Source organism: Pan troglodytes, chromosome 4, assembly GCF_028858775.2.
Source record: "Pan troglodytes isolate AG18354 chromosome 4, NHGRI_mPanTro3-v2.0_pri, whole genome shotgun sequence".
NCBI lineage: Eukaryota > Metazoa > Chordata > Mammalia > Primates > Hominidae > Pan > Pan troglodytes.
Window position 1 is genome coordinate 32,343,417 of NC_072402.2, and position 20,794 is coordinate 32,364,210.

At 34.5% G+C, this 20,794-nt stretch overlaps 1 protein-coding gene and 1 pseudogene across 1 annotated transcript in view; one reads left to right on the plus strand and one right to left on the minus strand.

Annotated features, from left to right (window-relative positions):
• The window catches only part of HAPLN1 (hyaluronan and proteoglycan link protein 1), an 83,910-nt gene that overhangs the window by 11,873 nt on the left and 51,243 nt on the right, over nt 1-20,794 (plus strand). The gene's annotated exons all lie outside the window — the stretch shown is intronic.
• On the minus strand, nt 6,007-6,102 carry LOC112209289 (U6 spliceosomal RNA; annotated as a pseudogene).

The window sequence follows — 20,794 nt, forward strand, 5'->3', positions numbered from 1 at the left end:
CGGCACATGCACTCCCTGAATCTAAAATAAAAATGGAAATTTTGTAAAATAAATAAATTAATTAAATAAAATTACCCAATATACTAGCTGACAGGATTCAATGACCGAAAAAGCCAAGATAGTAAAACAGAAAATAGAAATAGACCAATAGGAGATGTAAATATTAGACTTTTCAGACATAGGCTTTATGTGATTAATATGCTTAAGAAATTAGACTATTTTTAGGAAAGCATTTTGCCTTTTATTTACTGTGTAAAAAGAACATTTGCCCAATATGAAAATAGGCAATACAGAAAAATACAAGCACACTACTTATACATTTAGTTAGTTGAATTCCAGATATCTCTGTGAGTTTAGAGAAATACATGGCTAGAAAGATAAACTGGGCTGAGCACGGTGGCTCACGCCTGTAATCCCAGCACTTTGGGAGGTCTGGAGTTCAAGACCAGCCTGACCAACATGGTGAAAACCCGTCTTTGCTAAAAATACAAAAAAAAATTATCAGGGCATGGTGGCACAGGCCTGTAGTCCCAGCTACTCAGGAGACTGAGGCAGGAAAACAGCTCGAACCTTGGAGGGAAGGTTGTAGTGAGCTGAGATCACGCCGCTGCACTCCAGCCTGGGTGACAGAGACTGTGTCTCAAAAAAAAAGAAAAAAAGAAAAGAAAAGACAAAAGATAAACTGATAATTTTTAGATGTTTTGTAGAAATGTTTTCATACTCCTCCTGCTGTTTCAAAGTGTAAATATTTTTAATGTAGCAGAAGGAAGAGTATCTACTATGTAAGTAAAATACTTATTCTAATTTAGAATCCTTTTTTTTAACTTTTAGTTTAGTGGATACATGTAAAAGTTTGTGATATAGGTACTGGTGTCATGGGGGTTAGTTGTACAGATTATTTCATCATCCACATACTAAATCTAGTACCTAATAGTTACTTTTTCTGCTCTTTTCCCTCTTCCCAACCTCCGCCCTCAACAGACCCCATTGTCTATTGTTCCCTTCTTATAGTTCATGAGTTCTCATCATTTAGCTCCTACTTATAAGCGAAAACATACAGTATTTGGTTTTCTTTTCCTGTGTTAGTTTGCTAAGGATAATGGCCTCCAGCTCCATCCATATTCCCACAGAAGACATTATCTTGTTCTTTTTTATGGCTGCATAGTATTCCATGGTGTATATGTATCCCATTTTCTTTATTTAGTCTGTCATTAATGGGCATTTAGGTTGATTTCATGTCTTTGCTATTGTCAATAGAGCTGCAATGAATATACATGTGCATGTATCTTTATGGTAGAATGATTTATATTCCTCTGAGTATATCCCCAGTACTGGGATTGCTGGGTGGAATGGTAGTTCTGCTTTAGCTCTCTGAGGACTCATCATACTGCTTTCTGCAATGTTTGAACTAACTTGCATTCCCTCCAACAGTGTATAAGTGTTCGCTTTCCTCCACAACCACACCAGCATCTGTTATTTTCTGACTTCTTTATTATAGCCATTCTGACTGTGTGAGATGGTGTCTCATTGTAGTTTTGATTTGCATTTCTGTAATGACCAGTGATATTGAGCTTTTATAACATATGCTTATTGGCTGCACGTATGCCTTCTTCGGAAAAGTCTGTTGACGTCCTTTGCCCACTTTTAAATGGGATTGTTTGTTTTTCTCTTTTTTCTCCTGTAAATTTGCTTAAGTTCTTACAGATGTATAGTTTGCAAACATTTTCTCCCATTCTGTAGGTTGTTTACTCTGTTCACAGTTTATTTTGCTGTGCAGAACCTCTTAAGTTTAATTGGATCCCATTTGTCAAATTTTGCTTTTGTCGTGATTGCTTTTGGTGTCTTCGTCATGATATCTTTGGCTGTTCCTGTTTCCAGGATGGTATTGCCTCGATTGTCTTCCAGGTTTTTTACAGTTTTTAGTTTTACATTTAAGTCTTTAATTAATCTTGAGTTGATTTTTGTATATGGCTTAAGGAAGAGATCCAACTTCAATCTTCTGCATATCGCTAGCCAGTAATCCCAGCACCACTTATTGTATAGGGAGTCTTTTCCCCATTGCTTGTTTTTATCAGTTTTGTCAAAGATCAGGCGGTCATAGGTGAGTGGTCTTGTTTGGGGACTTTCTATTCCGTTCCATTGCACTATGTGCCTGTTTTTGTACCAATACTATGCTGTTTTGGTTACTGTAGCCCTGTAGTATAGTTTGAAGGTGGATAATGTGATTCTTCCAGCTTTCTTCCTTTTCCTTAGGACTGCCTTGGCTATTTGGGCTCTTTTGTGGTTCCATATGAATTTTAAAATAGTTTTTTCTAGTTCTGTGAAGACTGTCACTGGTAGTTTGATAGGAATAGCATTGAATCTATAAATTGCTTTGGGCAGCATGGTCATTTTAATGATATATGGATTCTTCCTATCCATAAACATGTGAAGGATATTTTTCCATTTGTTTGTGTATTCTCTGATTTCTTTGAGCAGTGTCTTGTAATTCTCACTGTAGAAATCTTTCACCTCCCTGGTTAGCCGTATTCCTAGATACTTTGTTCTTTCTGTGGCAATTTTGAATGGGATTGTGTTCCTGATTTGGCTCTTGGCTTGGCTCCTGGTGGTGTATAGGAATGCTAGTGATTTTTGTATGTTTACTTTGCATCCCGAAACTTTGCTGAAGTTATCAGCTGAAGGAGATTTTGAGACAGAATTATAGGGTTTTCTAGATATAGAATCATGTCATCTGCAAACAGAGATAATCTGACTTCCTCTCTTCCTATTTGGATTCCCTGTATTTCTTTCTCTTGCCTGATTGCTGTGGCTAGGACTTCCAATACTATGTTAAATAAAAGTGGTGAGAGAGGGCATCCTTGTTTTGTGCTGGTTTTCAAAGGGAATGCTTCCAGCTTTTGCCCATTCAGTATAATGTTGACTGTGGGTTCGTTATAGATGGTTCTTACTATTTTGAGGTATGTTCCCTCAATACCTAGTTTATTGAGAGTTTTTAACATGAAGCGATGTTGAAATTTATTGAAAGCCTTTTCTGCATCTATTGAGATAATCATATGGGTTTTGTCTTTAGTTCTGTTTATGTGATGAATCACATTTATTGATTTGTGTATGTTGAACCAGCCTTAAATCGTGGGTATAAAGCCTACTTGAACATGATGGATTAGCTTTTCATGTGCTGCTAGATTCAGTTTTCAAGTATTTTGTTAGGGATTTTTGCATCAATGTTCACCAAGGATATTGGCTTGAAGTTTTTTGATGTTGTTGTTGTGTCTGTCATGTTTTGGTATCACGATGATGCTGGCCTCATAGAATGAGTTGGGGAGGAGTCCCTCCTTCTTGATTTTTTGGAATGGTACAAGCTCTTTCTTGTACATCTGGTGGAATTTCGCTGTGAATTCATTTGGCCCTGGGCTTTTTTTTTTTTTTTTTTTTTGGTTGGTAGGCTATTTATTACTGATTCAATTTTAGAGCTTATTTTTGGTCTTTTTCAGGGAATCAGTTTATTCCAGGTTTAGTTCTAGGAGGGTGCATGTTTCCAGAAATTTATCCATCTTTTCTAGGTTTTCTAGTTTGTGTGCATAGAGGTGTTCATAGTAGTTTCTGATGGTTGTTTTTATTAATATTTCTATGGGGTCAGTGGTAACATCCTCTTTGTCATTTCTAATCATGTTTATTTGGATATTCTCTCTTTTCTTCTTTATTACCCTAGTTAGCAGTCTATCTATCTTATTAATTTTTTCAAAAAACCAACTCCTGGATTTGTTTATCTTTTGAGTGTTTTTCTGTGTTTCAGTTTCCTTCCATTTAGCTCTGATTTTGATTGTTTTTTGTCTTCTGCTAGCTTTGGGGTTGATTTATTCTTGCTTCCCTAATTCTTTCAGTTGTGATGTTAGTCATTAATTTGAAATCTTTCTAACTTTTTGATGTGAGAAATTAGTACTATGACTTTCCCTCTTAACACTGCCTTAGCTGTGTCCCAGAAATTCTGGTATGTTATGTCTTTGTTGTCATTAGTTTCAAAGAACTTAATGATTTCTGCCGTATGCATTATTTACCCAAAAGTCATTCATGAGCATGTTGTTTAATTTCCATGTAATTGCATGGTTTTGAGCAATTTTCTTTTTTCTTTCTTTTTTCTTTTTTCTTTTTCTTTTTTTTTTTTTTTGCAACGTTTCACTCTTGTCACCCAGGCTGGAGTGTAATGGTGCAATCTCGGCTCACTGAAATCTCCGCCTCCCAGTTTCAAGTGATTCTCCTGCCTCAGCCTCCCGAGTAGCTGGGATTACAGGTGCATGCCACCATGCCCGGCTAATTTTTGTATTTTTAGCAGAGACAGGGTTTTGCCATGTTGGCCAGGCTGGTCTCAAACTCCTGACCTCAGGTAATCCACCTGCCTCAGCCTCCCAAAGTGCTGGGATTACAGATGTGAGCCACTGCGCCTGGCCAAGCAATTTTCTTAGTCTTGACTTCTTTATTTATTGCAATATCATCTGAGAGTGTGTTTGGTATGATTTTGCTTCTTTTGCATTTGCTGAGCATTGTTTTATGTCTAATTATTGGCTGAGTTTTAGAATGTGCCATCTGTTGATGAGAAAAAAATATATATTCTATTGTTTTCAGATGGACAGTTCTGTAGAGGTCTATCAGATCCATTTGCTCCAATGTTGAGTTCAGGTCCTAAATATCTTTGTTAATTTTCTGCCTTGATGATCTGTCTAATACTGTCAGTGGAATGTTGAACTGTCCCACTATTACTATGTTGGAGTCTTATGTCTCTTTGCAGGTCTCTAAGAATTTGCTTTATGAATCTGGGTGCTCCTATGTTGGGTGCATATAAATTTAGGATAGTCAGATCTTCTTGGTGAATTGAACACCTTATTATTATTTAATGCCCTTCTTCGTTAGTTTCTGATCTTTGTTAGTTTAAAGTCTGTTGTTCCAAAATTAGGATTGCAGCTCCTGCTTTTTTCTGTTTTCCATTTGCTTAGTAGATTTTCTTCCATCCCTTTATTTTGAGCTTATGAGTGTCATTACGTGTGAGGTATCTCTCTTGAAGGCAGCATACCATTGAGTCTTGCTTTTTAATCTAGTTTGCCACTCTGTGCCTTTTAAGTGAGAAATTTATCCCATTTACATTCAAGGTTTGTATTGATACATGTGGATTTGATCCTGTCATGTTGTTAGCTGGTTATTATCCTGACTTGTTTGTGTGGTTGCTTTATAGTGTCACTTGCCTGTATATTTAAGTGTGCTTTTGTATTAACTAGTAGCAGTCTTTCCTTGCCATACTTAGTGCTCCTTTCAAGATCTCTTGTAAGACAGGTCTGCTGGTAACGAACTCCCTAAACATTTGCATATCTGAAAAAGATCTTATTTCTTCTTCACTTAGGAAGCTTAGTTCAGCTGGACATAAAATTCTTGGTTGAAGTTTTTTTTTTTTTTGAGACTGTTGAATATAGGCCCCCCAGTCTCTTCTGGCTTGTAAGGTTTCTGCTGAGAGGTCTGCTGTTAGTATGATGGGCTTCCCTTTTCTAGGTGACCTGCCCTTTCTCTCTAGTTGCCTTTAACATTCTTTTTTTTTCATTTTAATCTTCAAAAATCTGATGATTATGTGTCTTTAGGATGTTCTTTTTGTGTAGAAACTTGCAGGGGTTCTCTGTATTTCCTGAAGTCAACTACGGCCTCTCTGGGCCTTTCCCAAAACTTGCCAGAGAGGCCAACAGTCAAGTTCAGGAAATACAGAGAACTCCTGCTAGATTCTAGGATGATATCCTGAAATCTGCTTTCCAAGTTGTTGGCTTTCTCCCCATCCCTTTCAGGAATGCCAATGATTTGTAGATTTAGTTTTTTTACATAATCTCATACTTCTTGGAGGTTTTGTTCATTCTTCTTCATTCTTTTTTCTTTATAAGTCCTCATAAGTCTGACTGTCTTATTTCAGAGAGACAGTATTCAAGTTCTGAGATTCTTCCCTCAGCTTGGTCTATCATGCTGATAATACCTCTGAAAAATATGGAACACTTTACTAATTTGTGTGTCATCCTTGTGCAGGGGCCATGCTAATCATTCCAATTTTAGTGTGTGTGCTACTCAAGCAAGCACAGAAATTAGATATTAAAGTAGAGAATTTTAAAAAAGAACTGGAAACTACCAAAAAACATTCAAATGGAAATCCTAGAACTAAAAACAATGTAATGACTAAAAAAAACTCAGTACATGAGTTTAGGAAAGTTTAGAAACATTGAGGAGATGACTAGTAAACTCGAAAATAGGTCTGACAAAAGTAACCAGGCTAAAATTGGAGAGAAAAATGAAACTTCCAGGAGCAGGGGGCAGTGGTAGTAAAAGACATGTGAGATATAGAAATAGGCATCTCAGATGGAGTAAACACAAATGGGGCAGAAAAAATATTTTAGGAATAATGTCTGTGGCTGTCCAACAAGTCACAGATTCAGGAAGCACTGCAATGCCCCAACAGGATAAACACCAAAAAGTAAAACACCCACACCCAGGCATGGCATAAGAAAACTGCTGGAGGCCAGATATGGTGGTTCACACCTGTAATCCCAGTACTTTGAAAGGCTGAAGCATGCATATCTCTTGAGGTCAAGAGTTCAAGACCAGCCTGGCCAACATGACAAAACCCCATCTCTACTAAAAATGCAAAAATTAGCCAAGTGTGGTAGTGCATGCCTGTAGTCCCAGCTATTTGGGAGGCTGAGGCGGAGTCTCCAGTGAGTTGAAATTGCTCCACTGCACTCCAGCCTGGGCAACAGGGCGAGACTGTCTCAAAAAAAAAAAAGGAAAACTGTTGGGGAAAAAAAAAGAGGGCATATTGAAAGCTTCCAGAAACAAAAGACACTAGACAGACTAACGAGTAAGAAAATCAGCTAGTTGGAAAATTTCCTTTTCTTTCCACTTTAAGAAATGCCAAAAATCAGTGGGTTGGCTTGACTATGTTCTGAGTAACCCTTATCTTCATGGCCTGCTTTCTCTGAGAGACCAAACCCTTCAAGCCTAGAGGGATTATCAGTGTGCCTAGCTCCCTGAAGATGCTGTGCTGAGATAAATTTTAGGGGGGACTCAGTTCCTGCAGTCTTTTGTAGATGCTCTACAGTCTTATTGCTAACAAGCCAAAATTCTGGAAGCAGTTTGAGATGTTCATATCCATCTTTATCACTATCTAATGTAATTTTAAGTTATAAAAAGAAAAATGATGACTGAAAAGTTTATAATTTATACAGGATATTTGACAATGTTATATCTATTTTTTTAAGCCATGAAAGGCAGGCCAAAGTAAAAGCCAAATTTATCACAAAGATTTCAATCATTAAAATCTCTCAGGATATCTAACTTCTCTTCCCAAACATTTATGCAGTTCTACTCCTCTAATTCTGAGCTTACACACTTCTCTCAAGCAGGAATCCCTTATCATATTATCCCTCCCACCTGAAACATGGCTCATGCTTGCATCATTCATGTAACACTTCCTCCCGGTAACCTTGCATTGTGCCACTAGCTGGAATTAGTCACTTCTTTCTCATTTCTCTCTTAATATTTTATTCGTACCTCGATTACTTCATATAGATGTGTGTGTGTGTGTGTGTGTGTGTGTGTGTGTGTGTGTGTGTGTTTGTCGAAGTCTCGCTCTGTCGCCCAAGGTGGAGAGCAGTGGAGCGATCTCGGCTCAGCGCAACCTCCGTCTCCCGGGTTCAAGCAATTCTCCTGCCTCAGCCTCCCAAGCAGCTGGGACCACTGCGTCTGGCTAATTTTTTGTACTTTTAGTAGAGACGGGGTTTCACCATGTTGGCCAGGCTGGTCTTGATCTCCTGACCTCAGGTGATCCACCCGCCTCGGCCTCCCAAAGTGCTGGGATTACTGGCGTGAGCCACCGTGCCCCGCCTCATATACTTTTTCATGTGTTGAATATAATCAACTGTTGAAATGTCTTTTATTTATTTATAGTGTCTTTGTTAATGAGTTGTTTTATCCATCTTTACATCCTTCAAAATTCTGAGCTGAAAGGTCAGATTTGAAACTGTAGAGATCAAAGGACCAAATGTGTTCCAAACACCCACCCACTCTCAAATCCCCTGTGTAATACAATAGGCAGATATTTGTTGATCTGCCTAAACACCTGCGGTAGCAGAAAGCAATGTGTACTTCACAGGGCAATTCATTTCACTTTTAGATGACTTATTAGGAAATTCTTCCTGACAGTGTGCAAAATTTGATTTCTTGACTTCCACCCACTTGGTCCAGTTTTGCCTTGTGAAGCTACACGAAATAAGTTTAATAGCTTTTCCATATTTGGGACGTCTATTTCTAAATGCAAAGCATTATGTTTTTCCTGCAAAATTTTGTTATTTTTGTCACATCGTTCCAAATTTTGCAGATGGTTCTATTCTAGCTCTCAAGTCACATTGCAATTAGTCTAGTATTAGCTTTACAACCCATATACAGGCTTTGAGCCTTGGAACTATAAGACTAAAAGGAAAACTCTCATTTATATTAACATCACTTGAAAGTAAACCTCTTGAGTGATAGTGTAACAGAATTACAGAAATTAATAAGATAATGTCCTTTGTCACTGGGAAGGTCTCCTTTTATTAAACTAATAGCTAGTGCACCAGAGATAAGGAAAATAAATGTTAATGCAGAGTTGAAAAACTTTATTTTGAAAATAGAAGGCATTAATCATCTGCACTCTTTTACTGTGTCCTTATTTCATTACATATGGTTACTCTTTCAAATTAATTTTCAGAGAGCAGAATGAGAGGAGCCTTGTGCCATCGTTGACTATCTGCACCCTTAAACTGATAGATCATAGCAAAAATTGAAACCTAGCTTAGTCTAATAGTCATTATGAATGGTAGTGCATTAGCTGCCTAAAAGTAAAAAAAAAAAAAAAAAAAAAAAAAAGTTTGAAAGGAGAGTTTGAGACATAAACATAAGGAAAATATCAATTTACTGTAATTGGTATAAAACAAAATGTGACCTTAATTTATATTACTATGTATTCTTGGCAAATTTTTCTCCTCCTTTGCAAAATTTTCTCCTTTCTCTATTCCTCCTTGCCTGCACCAGATGACAGTGTCCATGGTGAGGATGAGAGGTGAACTGTATGTGACTTCTGCATAATAATATTCTAAATTTTGAATCGTGATGGATATTGCTACAAGCCAGTAACTGTCACCTCAAACTGATGGGTGGGAAAAGGGTCCTTCAGGCATGACACATTGGCAATAATTGGAAATCCATTCTTTTCTCTTTTAAAAAGAAAAGTCTTTATTTGTATGCAGTATCAGAGTAGATACATGTAATTTTTGTTGTGGTGGTGGTTGTCTTTTTTTTTTTTTTTTTTTTTTGAGATGGAGTCTCACTCTGTCACCCAGGCTAGAGTGCAGTGGCGCAATCTCAGCTCACTGTAACCTCCGCCTCCTGGGTTAAAGTGATTCTCCTGCCTCAGCCTCCCAAGTAACTGGGACTACAGGCATGAGCCACCATGCCCAGCTAATTTTTGTATTTTTAGTAGAGACGGGTTTTCACCATGTTGGCCAGGATGGTCTCCATCTCTTGACCTCATGATCCACGCACCTTGGCCTCCCACAGTGCTGAGATTACAGGTGTGAAGGTGTAGTTTTCAAATAAAACAATTGTTTCAGTTTACCAGCAGGAAGCATTTTGGTACTCTGCTTTTAATGTTAAAGTAGAAGTGTTGTTTGCTTCATGCTCCTATTGTTATCAATAGTATAATTGGTTGTTAAGCTTATTATCAGAAACTATGGAACATGATTGATTTAATATTCAGTATATCAGAAATCAGGTATTTATTTGTTTACACATTTCATTTATGTAGCAGAATGTTCCCGTGAATCACAAATCTGAATTTTTGGCATATTGGTGAACAGGACAGGAAAATTAGATCTGAATGGGTGGTAAAACCTTTTTTATCATCTGGGCTCTGATACACAATTGGAAAAACATGTAAGCATACATAAAATGCCTTATAGTATATTGACTGTGGAGTTTAGATCTTAACATAATTATATTCATGCTCTGGGGAACGTTTATACCTTTTGATTAAAGATCTCTCAGTAGCAGAGCAGCTTTCTAACTAGCCCGCAAGATTTCTGCTAGAAGTAAAATGGTAGCATCCTAGGCCGCGGTGATGTACAATCTGAACTGTACATTTCCTTCTTAAGGACACCTTTGCTGGAAGGCGTCATTCAGAGTGAGCAGCCACTATGTACATTGCCCTAACAAAGTGGAGTCACTATATAGTTTTAACAAACATTCTGGACACATTTGAGAAAAATAATCTCCTTCAATAGTTGTTTGATGGTAAAGTACACTGCATTTAATATTTTATGTTTGTCTATTTACATTTTCAAAGCCTCTTCCTTTTATGTACTCTTTGAATGACAAAGCTCACTTTTTACTGCCTTAGCACCTTTTTTTCACCAGTGGTTAATAATTTACACACAACAGTGAATTTGATGTTAAATATCTTATATACTAAATGGGAATTAAAAACATATTTAACAAGTTTTAAAAAAATTTAAAATAGCATATTCTCTGCTAAAAATATTATACTTCTACTTAATCAAGAGATGCTGCTCTTTAAATAGAATTGAGAATCATGTATAAGATACCGTATTCGAAAATTTTTGGAGAAACCTTCTATATCCATGCTGATGAAGTTCAAATTCATTTCACTTATTTTAGAGATTGTACTATGGGGTCAAGTGGACCTGAATTTAAATTCCAATTAAGATTTTTACTGTGTATCAGTTCTGCACCTTGTGCAAATTACTTAAGCCCTGAGTTTCATTATCCATTATAAAATAGAATTTTTTACAATATTTGCCTCATAGTGTTTGTAGCCAAGATACTGCCAAGATAATATATGTAAAGCACCATAGAAAGTAACGAACAATTGGTAGCTATTTATATTATTTTCATGAACTACTACTAGGGGAACTGTAGGTGGATTTCTTATAATAATAATGGCAGAAGAATTCATTAAAGAAAACACTGATAGATTTAGTTTCATAAATTCTCATTAATTCTAGACATAAAAACTATAAATCAAAATACAGGGAAATTTTTTAACATATGCCACAGAAAAAGAAGCAGTATCTTTAATATGCAAAGAGTTTTTAAAAATCGATAGCAGATTTCTGACAAGAGTACCAAGAAAATTCAGTGAGGAAAGTACACTCCTTACAAAGCAGGAAAAGAAAAGAAAAAAATAACATACAATGGAGCTCCAGTATGTCTGGCAGCAGACTTCTCAGAGGAAAACTGAGATGCTGGGAGAAGTAGACAGACACAGACATAGAATGAAGTTGGACCCTACCTCACATCATAAACAAAAATTTGTTCAAAATAGATTGAAGACTAAATATAAGAACTAAAACTATAAAACTTTTGAAGACAACATAGGTGTAAATATTAATGACCTTTGATTAAGCAGTGGTTTCCTAGATATGATACCAAAAGCCACGCAACCAAAGTGATATTAATAAATGAGGCCTCATTAGTACTTCAAAGGACAATATCAAGAAAATAAAAAGACATCCCAAAAGATTCAGAGAAAAATATTTGCAAATCTTATGCTAGTATATATCCAGAATATATAAAAAATTCTAATTCAACAATTAAAAAATAAACAGCCCAATTAAAAAATGGACAAAAGATCGGAATAGACATTTCTCCCAAAGAGATGTACAAATGGCCAATTAGCACATCAAGAGACAGTCAACATCATTAGTCATTACGAAAATACGAGTTATACCCCTAATGAGATATCACTTCATACCCACTAGGATGGCTATAATGAAAAAGGCATACAATAATAAGTGTCAGTGAGGATGTGGAGAGTGGAGAAATTGGAACCCTCATGCACGGTTGCATGAACATAAAACAGTGCCGTGCTTTGGAATACAGTTTGGCAGTTTCTCAAAGAGTTCAACATATAGTTACCATATTCCATTGCTAGGTAGATAAGGCCCAGAATTCAAAAAATATGTTCATACAAAAACTTGTGCATGGATGTTAATAGCAGCATTATTCATTAAAGCCCAAAAGTGGAAATAACTCAATTGTCCATCAACTGATGAACAGATAAATAAAATGTGGTACCTATATAGATGGAATGGAATAGTATTCACACATAAAAAGAATGAAGTACTGATACTTGCTACAGAATGAACATTGAAAACATTATGCTAAGTGAAAGAAGCCAGGCATAAAAGGACCACAAATTATATGATTCAATTTACATCAGTCAATACATCTGTCTCTATGAATTTGCCTATTCTAGATGATTTGTTGAATCATCTAGAATAGATTCATTGAATCATCTAGAATATTCATTGAATATTCATTGAATCATTAAATTCATTGAAATCATTGAATTCATTGAATCATTTAGAATCATTTAGAATGGCATCCATAGAGACAGAAAGTAGATTAGTGGTTGCCAGGAGTCCTGGTGGGGGAGGGAATAGGGAATAACAGCTCATAGGTACACAGTTTCTTTTAGGGATGATGGAAATGTTCTGGAAACAGGTAGTGGTAATGGTTGCACAACTTGAGGAATGTACTAAAAACCACTGCACTGTATGCTTAAAGAGTGCATTTTATGATATACAAATTACATTAGTTTTTTAATGTTTGAAAACTCGATAGCAACTAATAGGCAACAGTTAAAATATGGCAATTCACAAAAGGAGAAATGTAAGTGACTGATGAGCATGGACAAAAATTTTTTATGTCATTTGTAATTAGAGCAAAGCAAATTAATACAAACATAAGCCTACCAAATTTTTGTCTATCAAATGTATATATTTAAAATTATACACAGGCAAGAGTATTTTCTTTATGCAATCTATTGGTAGAAATAAAACTTGAGAACCTTTCTGAAGAGCAGTTTGGCCATATGAATGAAATTCTTTTTAAAATTTTGTATCTGATCTTTTTGTATACCACATTGCAAATACCATACTCTCTTAATTACTATAACTTTATTATAAATCTTAAAGTCAGGTAGCACAACTCTTTGTGCTTTCAACTTTGTTCTTTCTTTTGTAAATTCCTTTTCTAAAACATTTTGGCTATTCCAGGGAATTTACATTTACATATGAATGTTAAAATTACCTTGTACCTTTCTACCAAATGTGGGCTAAAATTTTGATTTGAATGCATTGAATTTATGGGTCAGCTTGGGAAGACTGAATCTCTTAATGATATTGAGCCTGTTTTATGAAAACACCATATCTTGCCATTTATTTATGTCTCATTTAATTTATCTGAACATGTTTTGTAACTTTCAGAGTACAATTTGCATATTTGTTGGCTATTTTTCCCTAAATATTTTTATGCTTTGGTATATGGTATTCTTTAAATTTCAATTTTTGATTATTCATTGCCAGTGTATAAAAATATAATGATGTTTGCACATGGATCATATATCCAGCAACTTTTAAACTTAGTTTATATGTTACAGTAGCTTTTTGGTAGACTTTTTATGATTTTTCTGTGTAGACTGTCATGTTATCTGTAAATAAAAAGTTTTAATTCTTCCCTTCCAATCTGTTTGACTTCTATTTCTTTTTCTTGCCTTAATTCCACTCTCTGGGAACCTCCAGTAGGATGTTTAAAGTAAATGGTAAAAACATAAATGCTTGCCTTTTTTCTGGTTTTAGGAATAAATAATTTAGTCTTTTACCATTAAGTATGATGTTAGCTGTGGGTTGAACATAGATGCCCTTTATCAGATTGAGGAAGTTCCTTTTTATTCCTTCTTTATTAAGAGTTTTTAGTTGGAATGGATGTTGGATTATGTGAAATACTTTTCCTGTATCTATTGAGATGTTTATATAAATACATATAGATATATATTATCTATATATAAATATATTTATCTATATAGATATATATCTATAGATATCTATATAGATATATATTTATCTCTATATATATTTATATAAACATCTCAATAGATACAGGAAAATAGATACACTAAATATATATATATACACATAAATCTATTTAGTGATCTGTTTTATCTGTTGAGCAATCGATTGATTGATGTGTCTATCTTTCTATCTCTTAATGTAATGAATTATGGCTGGGTGTGGTGGCTCACACCTGTAATCCCAGCACTTTGGGAGGCCAAGGCAGGTAGATCTCCTGAGGTCAGGAGTTCGAGACCAGCCTGGCTAACATGGCGAAACCCCAGCTCTACTAAAAATACAAAAATTAGCCGGGCATGGTGGCATGTGCCTGTAATCCCAGCTACTCGGGAGGCTGAGGCAGGAGAACTGTTTGAACCCAGGAGGCAGAAGTTGCAGTGAGCTGAGATTGCGCCACTACACCCCAGCTTGGGTGACAAGAGTGAGACTCCATTTCAAAAATATATGTATAATGAATTACATTGATTTTCTAATGTAAAGAAAACCTTAAATTTCTGGGATAAACCCCATTTTGTATTAATCCATTTTATATCTTTTTGGATTAGATTTGCTAAAATTTTGTTAAAATTTTTACGTTTATGTTTGTGAAGGGTAATTGATTTGTAATCTACTTTTCTTGAAATGTTTTTGTCTGATTTTGGTATTGAAATAATGCTAGCCTCATAGAATAAATTGGGAAATATTCTCTCCTCTTCAATTTAATCTAAGAGTTTGTGTAAAGTTGATATTATTTCTTCTTTAAATGTTTGGTGAAATTCCATGGTGAAGTCACCCAGGCCTGGAATTGGTTTTGTTTATTTGTTTGTTCATTTTTGTTGTTATTCATGGGAATTTTTAAACTAAAAATTTGATTTTTAAAAAATAGATATAGGGCATTCAGGCTATTTGTTTCTTGTGTGAGTGTTGGCAATTTTTATCTTTCAAAGAATTTCACTATTTCATTTAACTCACTGAATTTATTAAAACAAAGTTTCATAATATTTTCTTATTGGTTATTTCTATAGAATTGATAGATATTATCTATTTCATTCATTATATTGATAATTCATATCTTTTATATTTTATCAGATTAGCTTGTATAGAGATTTATGAATTATACTGATCTTTTCAAAGAACCATCTTTTGTTTTTACTTATTTTACTCCAATATTATTATTTTTTTGTTCTGCTTACATTGGGTTTCATATGCTCTTCTTTTTCTAGTTTCTTAATGTGGAATCTGAAGTCATTGATTTGAAACTTTTCTTCTCTAATATGTGTTTAGGGGAATACTTTTTAAACTAAGTATTGCTTCACTGCATCCCAGAGATTTTGATATGCTATGTTTTAATTTTTATTCAGTTTAAAATAATTTTAATAGCCCTTTTGATTTTTTCACTGACCCTTGGGTTATTTAAAATTTTGTGCTTTAGTTTCCAAATAGATAGAAGTATTCCACATATCTTTTTGTTTTTGATTTCTACCTTAATTCTATACTTAGGGAATATATTTCGCCTCACGTAAATCCTTTTACATTTATTGAGAATTGTCTTATGACCCAGAATATAGTTTATCTTGGTAAGTGGTTGGTATGCATTTGAAAAGAATGTGTATTTGCTCTTGTTGAGTAGAACATTTTATAATATTAATTAGGTGAGGTTGGTTTACAGTATTCAAGTCTTCTATATATTTTCTGATTTTTTTGCTTACTTGTTCCGTCAATTGTTGATAAAGGGATGCTCTAATCTTTTACAATTCTATATCATTTTGCTTCAGGTATTTTGAACCTCTGTTATTAGAAGCATACATTTTTAATGTTGTAATGTTCTCCTGATAATTGGACACTTTATCATTATGAAATTGCTCTCTTTTCCCCTGCTGATATTTTTTATTCTGAAATCTATTTTGTCTGATTTTAATATAGTGTCTCTATCTCCCTTTTGGTTAGTGTTAGCATATTATGTATTTTCCCATCCTTTTACTTGTCATATATTCTTGTCTTTCTTATTTAGATTATCTTAAAAAACATATAGTGGTTCTTTTAAATCCAACCTGACAATCTCTGCCTTTCAATGGAGGTTTATAGATGATTTACCCTTAATTAAAATATTGATATGCTTGGCTCTGAATCCACTTTCTTGCTAATTTTTCTATTTGCCTCTTCTGTTCTTCATTCTCTTCCCTCTTCTTTTTCTATCTTCTTTTGAAATAATTTGAATATTTTCCAAAAATTCCATTCTGTCTCCTTTGTCGGTTTATTAGCTATGAGTCTTTGTTTACATTTCTACCGGCTGCTTTAGGTTTTATAGTATATACCTTAACTTTTCACAGTCTATTTTCAGGTGATATTTTACTACAGTAGTCCTGCTCATATCTGCAATTTTATTTTCTTTGGCTTCAGTTACCAGCAGTCAATGACAGTCAGAAAAGAGGTGAGTATAGTAAAACAAAATATTTTGAGAGAGTGAGGCCATACTCATATAACTTTTATGACAGTATATTGTTATAATTGCTCTATTTTATTATTGTTAATTTCTTACTCTGCCTAATTTATAAATTAAATTTTATCATAGGTATGTGTGTAGAGGAAAAAACACAACATATGTAAGATTTGGTACTATCCACAGTTTCAAACATCCACTGGGTGTCTTAGAATGTATCCCTTGAAGATAAGGGGGACTACTATACTTCATGTAAAGTATTAATATAAGAAACTTACAATGACATATTTCTATTACCCTTAGACATGGTCTTTGTACAAATGTTGTCATGCAGTTGTCATGCATTTTGCTTCTAAATATAAAACCCCACCATACATTCATATCATTTTTACCTTAAGGTTTCAATTATCTTTGAAAAACATTTACATAATGAGAAAAATGTGCTTACTTATAGTTAGTATAGTCAGTGCTCTTCATTCTTTGCATAAATCCAGTTTACCAACTGTTATCATTTTTCTTCTGCATGAAGAAGTTTCTTAAATATTTATTGCTGTGTAGGCTATTGATGAATTATTTTAGCTTTGTATGTCTAACAAAGTCTTTATTTGCCTTTGTCTATGAGACATATTTTTGCAGAGTAAAGAATTCTAGGTGGACAGTTTTCTTTCAGTACTTTAAAGATCTAATTCCACAGTCTTCTTACTTGCTTTGTCTCGGACAATAAATCAGCCTTCATCTTTACCTTTATTCCTCTGTGAATAATGGGTCTTTTTCTTCCTTTCTTTCAGATTTTCTCTTTACCACTGGTTTTAAGCAGTTTCATTAATGAGGGTTTTGGTTTAATTTTCTGCATGTTTCTTGTGCTAGAATATTTGCTGAAATTCTTGGGTCTGTAAGTTTGTAATTTTTATCAAATTTGAAATTTTTCAGTCATTACTTCTTCAAATTTTTTCCTGCCCCTTCTCTCTTTTGGAGACTCCAATTACATATGTTTTGGCCACTTAAGTTGTCCCACAGTTTAGTGATGCTCTTTTCCTTTTTAGTTTTCAGTCATTTTTCCTCTCCCTGCTTCATTTTGGACAGTTTTGATTATTGCAACATCTTCAACTTCACTAATCTTTTATCCTGAATTGTTTAACCTGCCATTAATCCCATTCAATTTGTTTTTATCTTAGACAATGTCATTTTCATCTCTAACTGTTTTATATAGGCTGGTTGTAAATGTCTTTTTCATGCCTCTATATGTAACATATTCAATAATTCTTCTAGCTTCTTGAACATTTGAAATATAGATATAATAGCATTTTAATGTTCTTATCTACTGTTTCTATCATCCGTATCTACTATCATTTTTATAATTTCTGGGTCTGCCCATTGACTAAGTTTTCTCTTTATTATTATTATTATTATTGGTATGCCCTGCTTCTCTGTAAGCCCAGTAGCTTTCTGTTGGATTCCGTATGCTTTAAATTTTATCTTGTTTAATTAAGGCTGGATACTACTTATTCCTACAAATATTACTATACGTTGTTCAGAGATATGGTTAAGGTACTTAGAAACAGTTTGATTCTTTCAGGTCACTCTTTTAAATTTTGTTAGGTGGTCCTAGAGCTGTCTTAAGTTTAGTATTACTTTTCCCTCCACTAGCGAGTAAAGATTCTTCTTAAGATTTTAAACCTTCTCCAAGAATTTTGAGGCTTTTTAGACTGCCTGTTGGAAACAGGTGCTATTGCCAGTGCTGGGTGAAGACTAATCCTTTAGGATCATTTTTTCCTTAGACTTGGATAGATTTCTCACACATATGCACTGGTCAGTCCTTAACTGAATATTCTAGGAGAAAACTCTAAACATCCTAAGTTGACTCTGTGTCACTCTCTCCTTTCCTCTCATTTCTATTATTCTGCCTTGCAACCTCTAGGAACCATCAATTTTCAGAACTCTTGGCTCTCAACGCCTCAGCTCAAGTTTTTGAACAGGCTCTAGGTAGGTTCCTTCTTCCTGTACTGTATGAAAACTTTCTTTCGGCAATAAACTGGGACAATTATATGACTCACCTCATTTGTTTTCTATTAATCAGAAGTTACTGTTCTTTACCTGATGTCCAATATCTTGAGTGTCTGGTTTTTTCTGTATTTTGTCCATTATCTTTTTAGTTGTTTGAGACAGAAGAGTAAATACTGCTCCTCTTACTTCATCTTGATCAGAAACAGAAGCCCTAGGTGGTTTTATTTTCATAGTTTTGCTTTTCTTCGTTTTTCTAGTTTCTCTAAAATAATACATGCATTCATATAAAACTAATAAAAATATGCGACTTATTTTAATAAAATACTCAGGATAGTATTAAAGGACTAGATTTGGTAATTGATCATAATAATATGCCTGAATATATAATCACTATATAAATAGTTTTCAATGTCTTTAACAATATTGAAATTATGTCAGATATTTTTTTCCCTAAGGAAGAGAAAATCAGGGGTGCGCAAATTCATAAATTAGCAGATAAAAATGGAAAGGCCTTATCTGAAAAGAAAAATATGTGACTCTTTAAATATATAAAACCCATGTAATAAACCATAGCATGTTACAATGAAATCTGTGAAAATAGAATTAACATATCTCCACATATAAATTACCCCAATCTTACTTATTCTAGATTCCAACATATTTCTCAAAGAATTGTTCATAAAACCTTTTAGTTCCCATTTACAGATGTTTCTCCCGTGACCAAACAGCTAATTCTGTGCCACTTCAAATAACATCTTACACTTTCAACAATCTCAGAAATACATCACACTACTAAAAAACCTGTTTCTACATCTGTAACTTTGGCTTTTATGATCGCCTTGGGTGGCTCATTTTTCCTGGAATTTTCAAAGCCCAGATTATAAAACAATGTTTCTGAAAAAGGTATCAGAAATTAACTATTTTTTGCTTTGGTTGTTTGATGGGGGGAAACAGTCTAGGGTATTTTCAGAATTTAACATTGTCCTTTGCATTATATCCAGCACAAACAGATATGACAGAGGAGTACTGATGCCAGGAATGTGTCCCACGTAGCCTTCCTATTTAAGTAAACTGAAGATTGCTTCCTCAATTAGTTGAAACTTCTGGGTGGTCTTCCAGAAAATAGCTCTTTGAAGAAAGCAGTGCACTAATAATACTGTAAATGTAAAATAACATTAGCTCTTTAGCTTTGAAGCTAAGAAAGAATGAATAGCAATTAGATATTTTGTTTGTTCATATACAATTTCCTATCTCTGACCCTTCAGAAGGAAAAATTCTGTATAAATCCAATGAAAAAATTTTAAGTTTATATATTTGGGTTTAGAATTAGCCATTAATTTGGGGCATGTGTGTGTAAACTATCTGATTTGTTTACTTTTATAGGTGCATGCACACACACACAACCTTCTATAGTAAAATCACTGTATAATAAATTTTAAATATCTGGGGGTATGTAGTAAATAAAAAAATCTCTCCCTTTCTGAGAAAATTGGCCATTATTTAGCCTATTCTGCACATTTGATTTCACTGTCAAGTCTAAAATCACCCAATATGTGCCCTTGATATTATCATTCCACTGCAGGCTGCCCTAGGCAAAATAGTGAAGTTATTGAAGTTGGTTTTGTGGGCACTCTAATTCCCTTCCAGAGACTCCTTTTTCCCTTGTATTCTTCTTGTCTGGGGAGTGAAAAAAAATTGTAGTTCAGTTATAAGGCCTTTTATTAATGAAAATGTTCATTTATGTAGCTGCCTATATTTCCAGGGAAACATAGGACAAGCCAATAATATTAGTAATCTTCATTATGCAAATGTCCATAACTCTGATTTTCATTAATACACGAGCTATGTGTATGTAGCAGTTTGGCAAGGAGAACAGTCATTATTTAGGTGCTCAGCATATTCAACTTTGGTCTTAGCTAAATCCACCGATCCCTAACGCTCCTCACCCTACTCTTCCAAATAGGAAGAATAGCCAAAATAATTTTATCATGAAAAATGGAAATTTCCTACAAACAGGAGCCTAATACTTGGGATTGATTGGTCAATGGACTGAGTAAATTTAAATAAGGTAGACTATGCACCTATTGTAGGCTTTGCAAATCCTCCAGGCAAGTTCATTCTAAATGGAATTTTGCCTGTGCAAATACAATGCATGTACTAAGAATTGTACTTAAGCCTCAATACGGAGCATTGAATTTAAGTTCCCATGGTTCTGCTCAGCCTCATCAAATATGGACCAAATGGGCATTGTTGACAAATGCATATTGACATGGTCTTCAGTTTAGTTTTCTTTGTTTATGGCTTTATTAGAGGAATTTTTAGTAGCTCTTTCTCACTGTACATAGCAGAGGGTGATAGAAGAGTTCGTTTTCTGTCCACCGTTTCCCTG